The 13,102-nt window shown below is 36.5% G+C and overlaps 1 protein-coding gene across 2 annotated transcripts in view; it reads right to left on the bottom strand.

Annotated features, from left to right (window-relative positions):
- ARHGAP24 (Rho GTPase activating protein 24) overlaps positions 1 to 13,102 on the bottom strand; it is a 413,470-nt gene that overhangs the window by 299,963 nt on the left and 100,405 nt on the right. Inside the window, exon 1 of one of the 2 annotated variants that reach the window (XM_072405449.1) lies at positions 3,234 to 3,469. The exons of the other annotated variant lie outside the window; for it this stretch is intronic. The gene's annotated coding sequence lies outside the window, so the exon portion shown is untranslated. Of the gene's footprint in view, positions 1 to 3,233; positions 3,470 to 13,102 lie in introns of those variants that run through there. 2 annotated transcript variants of the gene reach the window in all.

Here is a 13,102-nt window from a genome sequence, read left to right as displayed (position 1 = left end):
AAACCTGCTCACCTTTTTCCTTTAGCTGACTATCCTTAAGCTATGTACACATGTCAGATAATCGTCACCCAAGACGAAGGGTCATGCACAGGTGTACAGCACCCAGTCATTCATCTGTCACTGATAAAAACTTTTCCAAGGATAATCATATGATGTGCATCAGACATCTGTACAGGGTCTGATCCTATGGTCAGGATTATAGTTGATAGTAATGGTATACAGACTGCAACAGAGCCATGGATAAGAGACATGTGTGTGTGTATTCACACATCAATATCTTGATATTCTTTGACACAATAACAATGACATACACACACATCAATAAAAGTTCTAAGGTATCTACAGACATACCAGAACAATGACCCTGATTTATTAAAGCTCTCCAAGGCTGAAGAGAATACACTTTCACAAGTGAACCTGGGTGATCCAGCAAACCTGGAATGGACCTGGTCTAGGACTGAAAACATTTTCTAACAAATAGCAAGTTACATTTAGAAGTGAACCTGGGTGATCCAGCAAACCTGGAATGGATCTGGTCTAGGACTGAAAACATTTTCTAACAAATAGTAAGTTACATTTAGAAAATCTATTCCAGGTTTGCTGGTAAATATTGTATCCTCTCCAGTTTTGGAAAGCATTATTAAATCAGGTCCAATGACTCCATAATGGCTTTTCAACTACTTACTTGATAATGTGTATGTAAACAATAAACTTATCTTATTTGCTTTATTTTGCTCAGTTAAATATACCATTTAAAACATTTTGTTATATTTATTGTTCCACAAGTACAAAAAAATATCTAATGACCATACCGGAAATCTAATGTTGTTCCACCATAGATGTAGACAGGTAATTAAGAAGGAACACCTGATGAAAATAAAGACTGGGTTTAGGCTTTTTCTAGGCCTAGTATTCTTGTTTATAGATATTTGTAAAATAGGCCCAGATTACAGCTATCTAATCTACTTCTTTGTATGCAGCAGAAAGCATCTACATGCCATGTACACAATGGGCTCAAAGATGGTAACTATGGTATATATTGGCATGTGAGTCCATTGTTGGGGTAAATAGGGGTCAACTGATAATCTAAACCTGAATTTGTCACATTTCAGCCAAACAGACCTCAAACAGGACTGACGCACATTCAAGCAACACTAGACAGGACAATCATAAGAGAAATTACCAGGGGATTACTATAGGATCACATCATCGTCATGCGTACTATTACATTTTGTATATCATTACATTTAATATTAAACATTTGATTTTTTAAATGCGCTGTATACATTACCATCCCTATGACTACATGAAATAAGTGCAGGCTGCTGAGTTCCTGCACTGACATTCCAATGATTTTTACATAGGGTGGTCAGTGTAAGAAGTCACTTTAATCATAGAGAAAAAAAGAAAAAAATTACCTAACATTACTATATATAAACAGAATTATATTACGTTAGATGAGCAAAGGTTAAATAATCAGTCTGGTCTGGTCTTAAAAGTTCCTCTAAATATATTAAACTCCACCTGAAACAAGCATGTATATATCAAGTGCCAGAACACCTGATGTATGCATGTTTGTTTGAGGTCAGTGGTACACTAAGCTGTGCAAGAGACATAGAGCTGGCAGCCATGGAACATGCACTTTCAAAAAGAAGTCAGCATTGACAGCTTTCATATTCTGGTATAGTCCTAAAAAGTATTGTTCAGATTACATGCATGTAAATTACAAATTGTTAAAACAACTTGTAATGCAATTTAGTTTTTAATAATATTTTGTGAAAAGATCAGCACTGGAGGTCCAGTTGTGGTATACATAATCAAATCTAATGTAGGATAACAAGTTTGAATCTGTACGTTAAAAATATTATAGGGATTGTTTACAGTAATTTTGACAGCCAGGCATTGGAATGAAGGACAGAAAAGAAGGTAAGTAGGAATATCCTATACAGTAAAGTGCACCTGTCACTTTGACCAGTCAGATCTACTATATGTATAGATGCTTTGTAAAAAAAAAAAAAAAGACCTTCCAGACAATGGTCTCATATTACACTTTTTTTTTCTCTGGCCAATCAATCACACAATCCAAAGTGCTGTCTTACCAACATTTGTTAAACACCTGAATTAAACTAACTTAGATTTCAATTGTGAACACAGCGCAAAATAAGACAAAATCTTTACAGTAATAAACATTTTAGTGTCTGTAAAAGACACTGTCACCAGATGACTAATAGCACCGACTCAATGCGATTTGTAGCTAGTGATTTAATCATTGGCTACATTAGAACAGAGTAGTGATTTGTAACTAAATCCATTGAAGTGAACTAGGAGCAACAGACACTGGAGATCTTTTTGCCTACACAAAATGCCACAGAAACACAATCGCCTAGTCCCTGACCGACAATTACTGCATTACTGATCTATTAGAAAATAACTGATTTATCATTTTATAATAGATAATTATAAAATATCTTGGTGACAAGAGGACCTCCTCCTGTGTCATTATTCGTATTGGTCTGTAATTTGCGACCCCTATTTAATGTACAAAGCTGTGTAATATATTGTTGCTTTACAGTGTTTATTATTTGTATAAATAATATTAATACCAATAATATTAAAAAGAGAATCATTGCAAATAAATCTGCTTGTGTGGCATAGCCCTAAATGTCAACTTCAAAAACATAAAACAAAAACAGCAGGAATAAATAGAGTAGCAGCTGGAAATCCCAAAAGTGCATAATACATCAGATTTGTCTGAAAACAATATCCACAAATTTAATATAAATCCTATACCATGTACAAACTTTAATAAAAAAAGTTGGTTTACTTGGTTTGGGTTAACGCCTCTTACTTACCCCTTGACATGTTGATAATATTCATAGGATACAATACATATCTGTATCCCAGTGTCTGCATTTATTTTACAAATAACCCCCTATACTTTCTTCTTACTATTGCTTTATAATATGATTTACCATAGAATACAATTCTATATTACTGTGACTTTATCATACAGCATTCCCCCTCTATAGCTGTCAGTTGTACAATGTCAGCACTGAAAGTTGTAATCACAGCAGACCTTTAACTAACCCTAGGAGAGAACAGAGTCCCCAGTCACCCAGACAGATCACCACATTCCACTAGACAGCTGCTCCTTCCTGGGTTAGTACAATAACTTGTGCTGTCAACAGTAAACTACAAACATATTCCACAAAATAAGATACATATGGACTTACCAGTCCAGTGTATGCTCAGATCCCAAAGCTGCAGGTAAAGGAGGAGAATAAATCCAATGCAAGATCCACACTGTACTAGCAATCCACAAGAAGGGTTGGTGTCACACAAATGTGTGCTGTAAAGGTGTGACAGCAGATCCCAAGGAAGGCAATGTGGCCATGCAGGGGACTCCCCAGATTGATGCAGTCCAGTGTACAGAAGATAGTGCAGCACACTTGCTACATGCTGGGCTGTCCCTGAATTTAGAGGGGACTGACTGTGTGAATGTGTCAAAGCACAGGGTGAGAGGCTGGGAGAAGGAAGCAGGACAGCCTGTTGGTTTCACATTACACAGCAATACAACCAATTCACTGATCTTCACTGTCACTGCATAGCTGCATTATTAACTGCTGCTGCTTGCACTATTTACTATGCTAAACTTAGTTCTACAGCAAAACACAGGAGTCAGACATTTGCAGCTTTATGGGAGTTTATTTCAGTATTTTAAATTTGTAGTTTAGGTGATGTCCTTTATTGAATAAATGCTAGCTTTTAGGATGGCTTACATTCATTATTACAATTTAAACAATTCTGAAGAAGGAATCCAATATCACGAAGACTGAAAAAGTGTTGTCAATATTTAAAGTCTGAACAACGGATCTTTTTTAGAATCTTTTATTAAAACTAATTATATAAAGCCCTAAAAAGTTATCAATTTATATAAACCTGAGAGATCTAAGTATAAATATCGCAAAGAAGGGATATACCGGTAATATATGCAGCATGAATAAGGAATCTAATGATAATTAGGAGATCTAATTACTGTATATACATCATGAAAGGGATAACAACATACAGCATGAACAGGAGATCTAACTATACACAGCGTGAACAAGGGATCTAATGATAGAAAACCTGACGAGGAGATTTCAATATATATAGTATAAACAAGAGATCTTACTATATACAGCATGAACAAGGGATCTAAATATAAATAACCGGAAGAAAAGATCTCATTAAATAAAGTATGAAGAAGGGATCTAACTACATGCATTACAAGGGATCTAACTATAAAAAAACCTGATGAGGAGGCCTGATTATATACAGTATAAGGCATCTTACTATATACAGAATTAACAAAGAATCTAATGTCATAAAACCTGAAAAGGAGATCTAATTTTAGATGAAGGGATCTAATGATTTAAAGCGATGATGGGAAATTATTGTATATAGTATAAAGAAAACCTAAAGAAGAAATCCACTTCTATAAAGCCTGAAGAAAGGATTGATTTAAAAAAAGCAAGAACAAATGGATCTAACTATATAAAGCATAAAAAGGATCTAATTATATACAGCATAAAAAAGGATCTAACAATATAAAGTCTGAATAATGGACCTAATTATAAAAAATGGAAGAAATGATATAATTATATATGTATAAATATATGAACATAAAGGAAGGGATACAACTATATAAAGCTATTCCAAAATAATGCATTTTAATTAAATTACCTTATCCCATAAAGGTTTTATTACACACTTTCTGCATTAATCAATGACTAACATGATATAAGGCAGGTATTAACTATGTTTATAATAGTCAAAGAGGAACTAAGGAATCAGTATATGAAATTTCCCTTTTCACCTGCCCTTCCTCTTTAAATGCACTTCTGCCTTGTTTTCCAACATACAAGTGCCAGAATTATCATACATTTTTTTACAGGTAAACTAAATCAAAGTAAAACATACCTGCCTATGTTTGGTCCTGAAGAACACAGAAGGGAGTTTCCTACTCACACAATACTAGTCTCCTCTAGTGCTCCAGTCCCAGAATGTGAGGGACCCTTAATAACCTCAAATAAATGCTAGACCACTAGTCCTGCATCCTATATTATGATACTTAGCAGGGGGTGGTCAAATGACCAGAGAGAAGTGGTTTGGAGGGGTTAGGCATATATTTTGAAATCAGCTGGAAAGAAATAATCCAGAACTATGACATAAGGTAATTATGACTTTCTATTACTATTTTTTATTCCCTAGACTAAACAGCCATTAGACCCTTACTGTATGCAGATTGTGGATGGTTACCTGAATGTTATATTTGTAATTTGTTAAAGTTCAAGGAAAATAGATATACCTGCTGTCCACCTGTGATTGCAGAGGTAATACCCAGCAATGTCTGCTCTAGTAACATTCAAGGAAATCTAAAAAATGTTTTGCTTGTACAAGATTAGATGGTTAGCTGCAGAGATTTAGCTCATTCACTAAGCTCAGTGAAGCATTCCTTGCAAAGTGCAAATCTTGCTTTGTAATTAATGTGTACATTTCTTTAATAAATCAATGTCTCTAATATTCTAATGGTGGTCTAGACTGCTGTTGGCAATGCAGTGGTAATCTTCAATGACTAGCTGTGTCACCAACAACCCAGCAGTAATCAAGGTTAGGGATGAGCAGGAATGCCTCTGGCATTCTCATGAAGATTTCCTTGAACTTCCAATAAGTCTGCGAAATTTCGGCAACCCTATTTTGCAAACCATCGCAAGTTCTTGGAAATTTTAACAGGAGGATTCACAGGGGATTCACAGGATTCCCTGGGAATCCTCTTGTTTGTGATCCTTGGGGCACTAGAGGTTAATTACCTCTAGTGCCCCGGGATCGCAGTGGATTCTCATAGCTGCAATTATTCTTGCAGGTCTGGAAATTCTGTTTGCGATCCCCAGCACTAGAGGTTAAATGGGGACAAGTATCCCCATTTAAAACCTCCAGTGCTCCCTGATTGGCTGAGGAAAGCTCAGAGAGCACTAGAGGTTTTCAATGGGGAAACTTGTAACCCATTTAACCTCTAGTGCCAAGGATCGCAGCCCGAAAATATTTTTTTTTAAATTCAAGCTCGATCTGCGAATTTACACCTGCCATTCTCGCTTACAAGTTCAGTAAGCGAGAACGGCTAAATTCACTGCGAGATCGAGTTTTAAAAACTCGCTCGGTCATCCCTAATCAAGGTTCCCAGCAACCCTGTGATAAACATTGTAATCCTTAGTAATCATGTTGCCAACAACCACAATTTTCTTGGCTATCGTAGTTGTATCTAACCTGTTTCCCCATCACTAAGTCCTAATAGGCTAACACTGTGCAAAACAATGGACTATAGTTTTCCAGCCTGAAAGCATGTAGTTAAGTCGATTCTTGCACTACCAAGATTTCAGTTACAATGTATACATGGGGTTTGGGAGTTAATTGGGGGAAAAAAAAGTTTAATTAATGTTCCAGTTACAAAGCTTCATTGGAAACCCCACCTCCACCACCAAGGAGAAAGCCCCCAGAATACTTAGTCATATACAGATACTTAGTCACAGACTTGAAGACTGAAGATCATGCTTTTTCAAACCCCCCACTTAATTATCTCTGTGATAGGCCATGCATTTATCATTGTAGGTTTGCACTCATTTTTGCATTAATTTTTGGTGTGTTGATACATGAACTTGTGCTAACCTACATTTACCACAGGCAGAAAAGAAGGTCCGTAAAATAGTCATTACTATTATCCAATATTTACATAATGCCGACATATTACCAAGCGCTTTACAAAGTCCATAGCCATGTCATTAGCTGTCCCTCAAAGGGGCTCACAATCTGATGTCCCTACCTCAGTCATATGTCATTATACAGTCTAAGGCCATTTTTTTGGGGGGGGGCAGTTAACCTACCTGTATTTTTTGGAATATGGGAGAAAACTGGAGTTCGCTGAGGAAACTCACGCAAACACAGGGAGAACCTACAAACCCCATGAAGCCACTCATTGGCAGCGGTCCTGATTATAGACATGCAAGTTACACTCATGAAAAAGTTCATACTCTTTCAAGGTTTTTTTGTGCCAGGACATACATAAAAAAATTCAGTAAATTATTAATAGTACATTTAGGATGAGTGAATAATCCATTGCAAGGTGATAACTCATCCTGGTGAGTATACAACCCTTTTGAAGAATTAATTATTTCCAACATAAAAGCCACTCAAGTAATTCATCTTCCCAATAGGCTGTTCACAAAGCAAAGTGAATATGTGCTTGCTTATTAATTAAGCTTAGTAATTAGATAAAGCTCTGCTGGCTTCATCTATCTGATCAAGCTTCTCTCAAGCTGCGTACACACTTCCAATTTTTATCGTTGGAAATGAACGACGAACGAACGACGAACGATCGATTGGTCAAAAATCGTTCGTAAAAAAAGTAACCAACGACGCCGACGAACGAGAATAGTCGCTGGAAATGAACGACCGGACCGGCGGATCGGATTGGACGATGATCGTTTACCATCTATCGTGTGTACGGTCGTTCATTGATCATCCATGGTCTGAGCATGCGTGATGAACGAACGTTCGTTCACTTCCTGTCGTACACGTCACTTCCTGTACCGCTCAAACGATCGCATCTATTGTGTGTACAATATCGTTGAACGATCGTGTCGTTATCTGCATGTACAGGATCGGTGCTATACGATCGTTCGCCGATATCGTGCAGGATCGTTCGTCGTTCGTTTACCAACGATAATTATTGGAAGTGTGTACGTAGCTTCAGTCTCTCACCATTTTTTGAAAGATTTCCTTGTACGTGATTGAGTGTTCTTTGAAAAGTGGGTTTTCATTACAATCACTAGGCTAAGTGAATTATCCATTATAAGGTAATAATTCACCTGGTGAACAATAAGTAAACTTTTAAGTAAAAAGTAACTGAAGAAATGTATCATCCCATACCAATTAAGCCCAGTCAAACCCCTATAGGAAATCTCTTTACCAGAAGATGTTCCTCATGTTTATGACTTTATTGATTTGACCAGTTAGATCCCAGCACAGTCCATAAGGTATAGGAAAAGTACACAGGTCTTTGTAATAATCTTTGTGCCTAAAGGACCACAAATGGTTGGTTCATTGATGCTCCTCATTCTAGAACCTAATTTTGAACAGTGTGTACATTTGTAATACTTTTGTTAAGCAAATTCAAAAACAGTAACGTCCCTTCACTTGATGATAGCTGCAAAGAAATTGCTTTTATGTTCCTGCAACAGATGTATGACCCAACCTGCAAGCTACTACAAATTCATTCCTCAAGACTTGAGGAAGACTTGAAGCTGACATGACTGACAGTTCACATCAGGAAACCTTCTAACAGAAAAAGGATTAACAGACTCATTGAAGATGTCTACAACAGTCATTATGCAAGAACATTATTTTCTTTGCAAGCTGGAAGAAGAGCCTCCCAAAGATGGACTTGTCTAGAAGTTTCCTTAACCAAAGATAGATACCAGTACTCTTTTACCTCTGAGGGACCTACAAAGCTTTTCCACTTACCTGATGTTATCATACACCATTAAAGATGTGCCATCTTGTTATATAGAAGACCAATGTGATTTATTTATAATGTATTTAAGGTTCAGAGGACAAATTCATCTGTGGAACTTAAGCAAGGTTGTTGATGTTATTGAAATATAGTGCATTGTATTTATTGGTGGTCTCTCCTGATACCAATCAGAGAGCATGCTGCCTCAGCAAAGTGAATATTGTTGTGTTCTTGGTATTTTTCAATTTCCCCTATCCTGTTTAGTGCTATTTAGTACAGTCTTTAGCTGTGCAATCCCTTTCCTAAAGCTGTAAATACACTATAAGCAGGGGTGTAGTGGGGCGGGCACGGGTGGGAACGTGGGCCCTCACTTCTTTTTACAAAGAGGTCTTTGGTGGTCCATGGCTCTGGCAGGTGGGCCCCCCCGCGGGACAGGAGAAGGACCACGTCTCTGTACAGATCACTGGCTCGGGGCCGTGGGCCGGGTTGTCTCTCTGAATACAGCCCACCCACTCTCCCTTTGCAGGCTCAGACCTGTGATGGGGGAATAGGTGGGGTCTGGTATCATGACCTCACTCTGGGGGAGGTATCTTCCCCTTTGAGTGAGACAGGCAGGGGTGTAGTAGGGCGTGTAATATTAAATCTGAGACAGGCAGGGGTGTAATAATAAATCTGATTTAATATTGATGGAAACTGATAGGGATTGTGTTGTATGTGGTAAAATGTTTTGTGCCAACCAATAGAAGCACATTCAATTCAGTTAAATTTCTCATCCTAGAGACATGCCTTAGGGAAGTCATGGTCTCCCTATACATCAAATAATGGAAAACATCCTTTGTACTGCACTCGTCAAGTAAAACTCTCTAGGAATTACCTTCTTTATCCTATTTAGGAATTAGGCTGCCTGTGGATTTTGACATCAGCAAGTGGCCATACTGTTTGCATAGCCTGGGTATTAGGAGGTACAGTTACGTCCATAAATCTTTGGACAGAGACAACTTTTTCTAATTTTGGTTCTGTACATTACCACAATTCATTTTAAATGAAACAACTCAGATGCAGTTGAACTTCAGACTTTCAGCTTTAATTCAGAACAAAAACATTGCAAAAAGGTTGCATAAAAATGTGAGGCACTAAAGACTTTTATTATCAAATTAATTGTGGTAATGTACAGAACCAAAATTAGAAAAAAGTTGTCTCTGTCGAAATATTTATGGACCTAACTGTATGTAATAGCATGCATTGACATATGAAACAGAACAGCAACCACTGCAATTCTTAACACAAAGTTATTCATTATGAAAGTGACCTTTAATTCTGTATAATGGACAATATATAAGTTATAAATATATATATATATATATGGGCATTATATTGTATAGGCACCATCTGAATATCCAGGGAGGTCTATGATCAACATTTTGTGCATGAACATGCATGCTATGGGTGCTGAAACATGCTCTCCTGTAGATTTATAGCTATTATTATTAATATTATTATTAATATTAATAAACAGGATTTATATAGCGCCAACATATTACGCAGCGCTGTACATTAAATCTATTATAAGTTAAAATAAGGTTAGCTGTATAGACTTAGTTGTTAAATGCACACACTATAACAAGTTTAATGTTTGAATGTTTACTTAATTTGGCTTAAAATTATTTTGAGGTTAAACAGCAGAATATATAGCTAAAACACATATATCAGAACTGTTTTACCTGCCAAAGGTTTTCAACAAGCTCTTGTGAGTCCCACATTCTATAACACTGAGCAACCAGGAGAATCACTCTGCTCTGCCTGATTCAGCTTTACAATTTCTTAGGTCACTGACTGCTCACTGAACAGAAGCAATAATTCTCTTGTTGTCCAAGCAGGCTGCAGATGGACATACGCCACTGGAACTGCAAAGCTAGACTAGGAAATAGGGTTATTACTTGCCTTGATATCCAGTGTTCTGGAAGTATGTGAACACAATGCATATTTGGTGTTTTTTGTTTTTTGCCCATAGGTCTGCTTTAATGGGTTTTTTTTCTTTTTGAATATTTTAGTGCAGTAATAATAGGACCAGTTCCTTGTATATTAAAAAATGGTAATTTTATAATAATAATATTTAGGTCATATTAAGCTTACCAAGGTAAGCACAGTAAGCAGTGAATTTAGTTTATAACCAGTCTATCCTTGTCCACAGCTAACTGTATTACAGTGCTGATAGAAGTTTATCTTGCAGTGGCATTTAGAACATACTAATATGGTTCATCCATGCAGACAATCTGTCATATTTCTTTAGGAACACTAGGAAAAGAAGCCAACTTGTTGTGCAGTCTTTGTATTGTTTTTGCAGCATTGCCTGAACAGTGAATATCATAGCTATTAAAGTAGACAATAAAAGTCACATAGCATAAAAATCTATGGGGTGCTAGCATTTCTGCAGTTTAGGTTCCATTTCAAATATGTCAAAAAAGCACAAAACAATAACTAGGAAATAGCAATATAAACTTAACTCTGGGCCATGTTAAGTATATAACTCAATTACCAAAATCTCATAAAAGCTTTTACATTGTAAAATTGAATGCCACCAACTGATGTCACTCAATACCAGTATACTGCTTGTTTGTCCTGGGCACAGATTTCACAGCGATTATTACTTAATTTACTCTACAGTCCTGTGCCTCCTGGCAGTCTGGTTCTCTTCCCTCAACTTGTACAATGCAGGACCAGTGGTGGCAATGGAGGAAGGTTAGAGCCTTGTCTTAGATTTTAGGGTTCTTGGACAGGGTCCTCACCTCTCCCTTTATTACTGTCTGTCTCTGTATTTCATTTGCAATCCATAATATATGTACAGCGCTGCGTAAAATGTTGGCAGTTTAGAAGTACAATTTATTAGTATTAATAATAAAAGGCAGGTCTGAGTGATTGAAGTGAAATATACATCACTTCTGAGGATTATTCTCTATATTTAATAATTGTCACATAGTGGGTTGCTCAACATATAGATTTGCATTGTGGTAAATTGCAGTATTTATAACCACTGTCCAGCACAACTCTAGAACTCTATGTATTGATAAAAAATGTCCACACCATGTACAGAGTGAAGTGTTAATGCACACAGATTTGATTTATTACATCAAACTTTTCATTAGCAGATATTAGGTGTCACTTTATTAATTCATAACCCTACAGAAAAAGGTGATATATTAGAACATATGATTACACACTAAATTACCAGAGTCTGTCCATTTCTCCAATCTAAATGAACAAGAATGAAGATTTGTCAAATTCGAAGCAAAAATGGATCAAAGTAAAAATAAAGCAAAGAAATATAGATTTATGGACTGGTCTATCCAAAGTCATGATTTAAATCTTGTAGAAATGCTGTGGAAGATTTGAAATGGGCAGTGCATAGAAACAAACCCCCCAATCATAATGTAGGAATTTTTAATTGTGCAGGGGGTCAAACATTTTAGATTCCATCTCAGACACTACTGGGATTTATGCCTACAGGATCTAATTTCTGCTATTATTTAGGTATATCCCCTTTATTTGTAGAAATGTATTGCTAATATGCCAATATTTGCCTATGTTTGCCATATTTAACTATAGTCAACTAAAGTACTAAAATAGTGAATATTTCAGGTGTTAGGTAAAAAGAAAGCAGAGCAGTCTGTTTTAAAGGACTGACCATAACATATTACTGATTACTGTTAACCTCCTTAGCGCTATATTTCTTTCCGGTTTTATATGTCTAAAAGCGGTACACTGTTTTTCATGAAAATTTATTTTACAGTATAATATAATAATATGAGTATAATAAAGTCTGAAACACAAAATCATGTAAAAATATTAAATTATAATATATATATATATATTTTTAAAAAAAATAATATTCTTATTCTATTATATTATACTGTGAAATAAATGTTCATGAAAATGCAATATAAATGGATTTTGAATTTACCGCCCCAACCCGCTGGCAAAGTACACAAGCAGCAACGTCACCGGGAACTCCCCCGGTGACTCATCGTGTGCAGAAGACGCCAGAGGAGGAAAACCCTAGGAGTTCCTGGTGACTCATCGTGTGCAGAAGACACAGGAGGAGGAAGAAAGTAGACAGGCATTGCGACAATGGAGGACGCCGGTGCATCAGGTAAGCGCTGTATTTACTATTACTTCCCATAGGTTTACCTACCCCGAGTGTGACTTGGGGTTACCGCTTTCAGCAACTTTTTTCTACCCCGGGTTAATGAGTTATTGGGGATTATTTACTAGTAGAAAAAGAAGCTGTACACAAAGAAAACTAAATTATAGCATTGCAAGAAATTATTCACTTAGCTTAGTGAATTTGTGAACAGCCTAAACACCAGGATAGCACAGTGGCTAGAACCAAAAACATACAGTTAGGTTAATTGGCTTTCCCTCAAAACTGGCTTTATTTAGACTGTGTTAATGACATATAGATATGGATTGTGAGCACTTTGAGGGACAGGTAGTGACATGGATATGGATTTTTTAAAGTGCGTCATAATAGGTCAGTGCTGTATAAAAAAACTAAAT

The sequence above is a fragment of the Pyxicephalus adspersus genome, chromosome 3, assembly GCF_032062135.1.
Source record: "Pyxicephalus adspersus chromosome 3, UCB_Pads_2.0, whole genome shotgun sequence".
Taxonomy (NCBI): Eukaryota; Metazoa; Chordata; class Amphibia; order Anura; family Pyxicephalidae; genus Pyxicephalus; species Pyxicephalus adspersus.
This window is presented reverse-complemented; position numbering and strand designations above follow the sequence as displayed.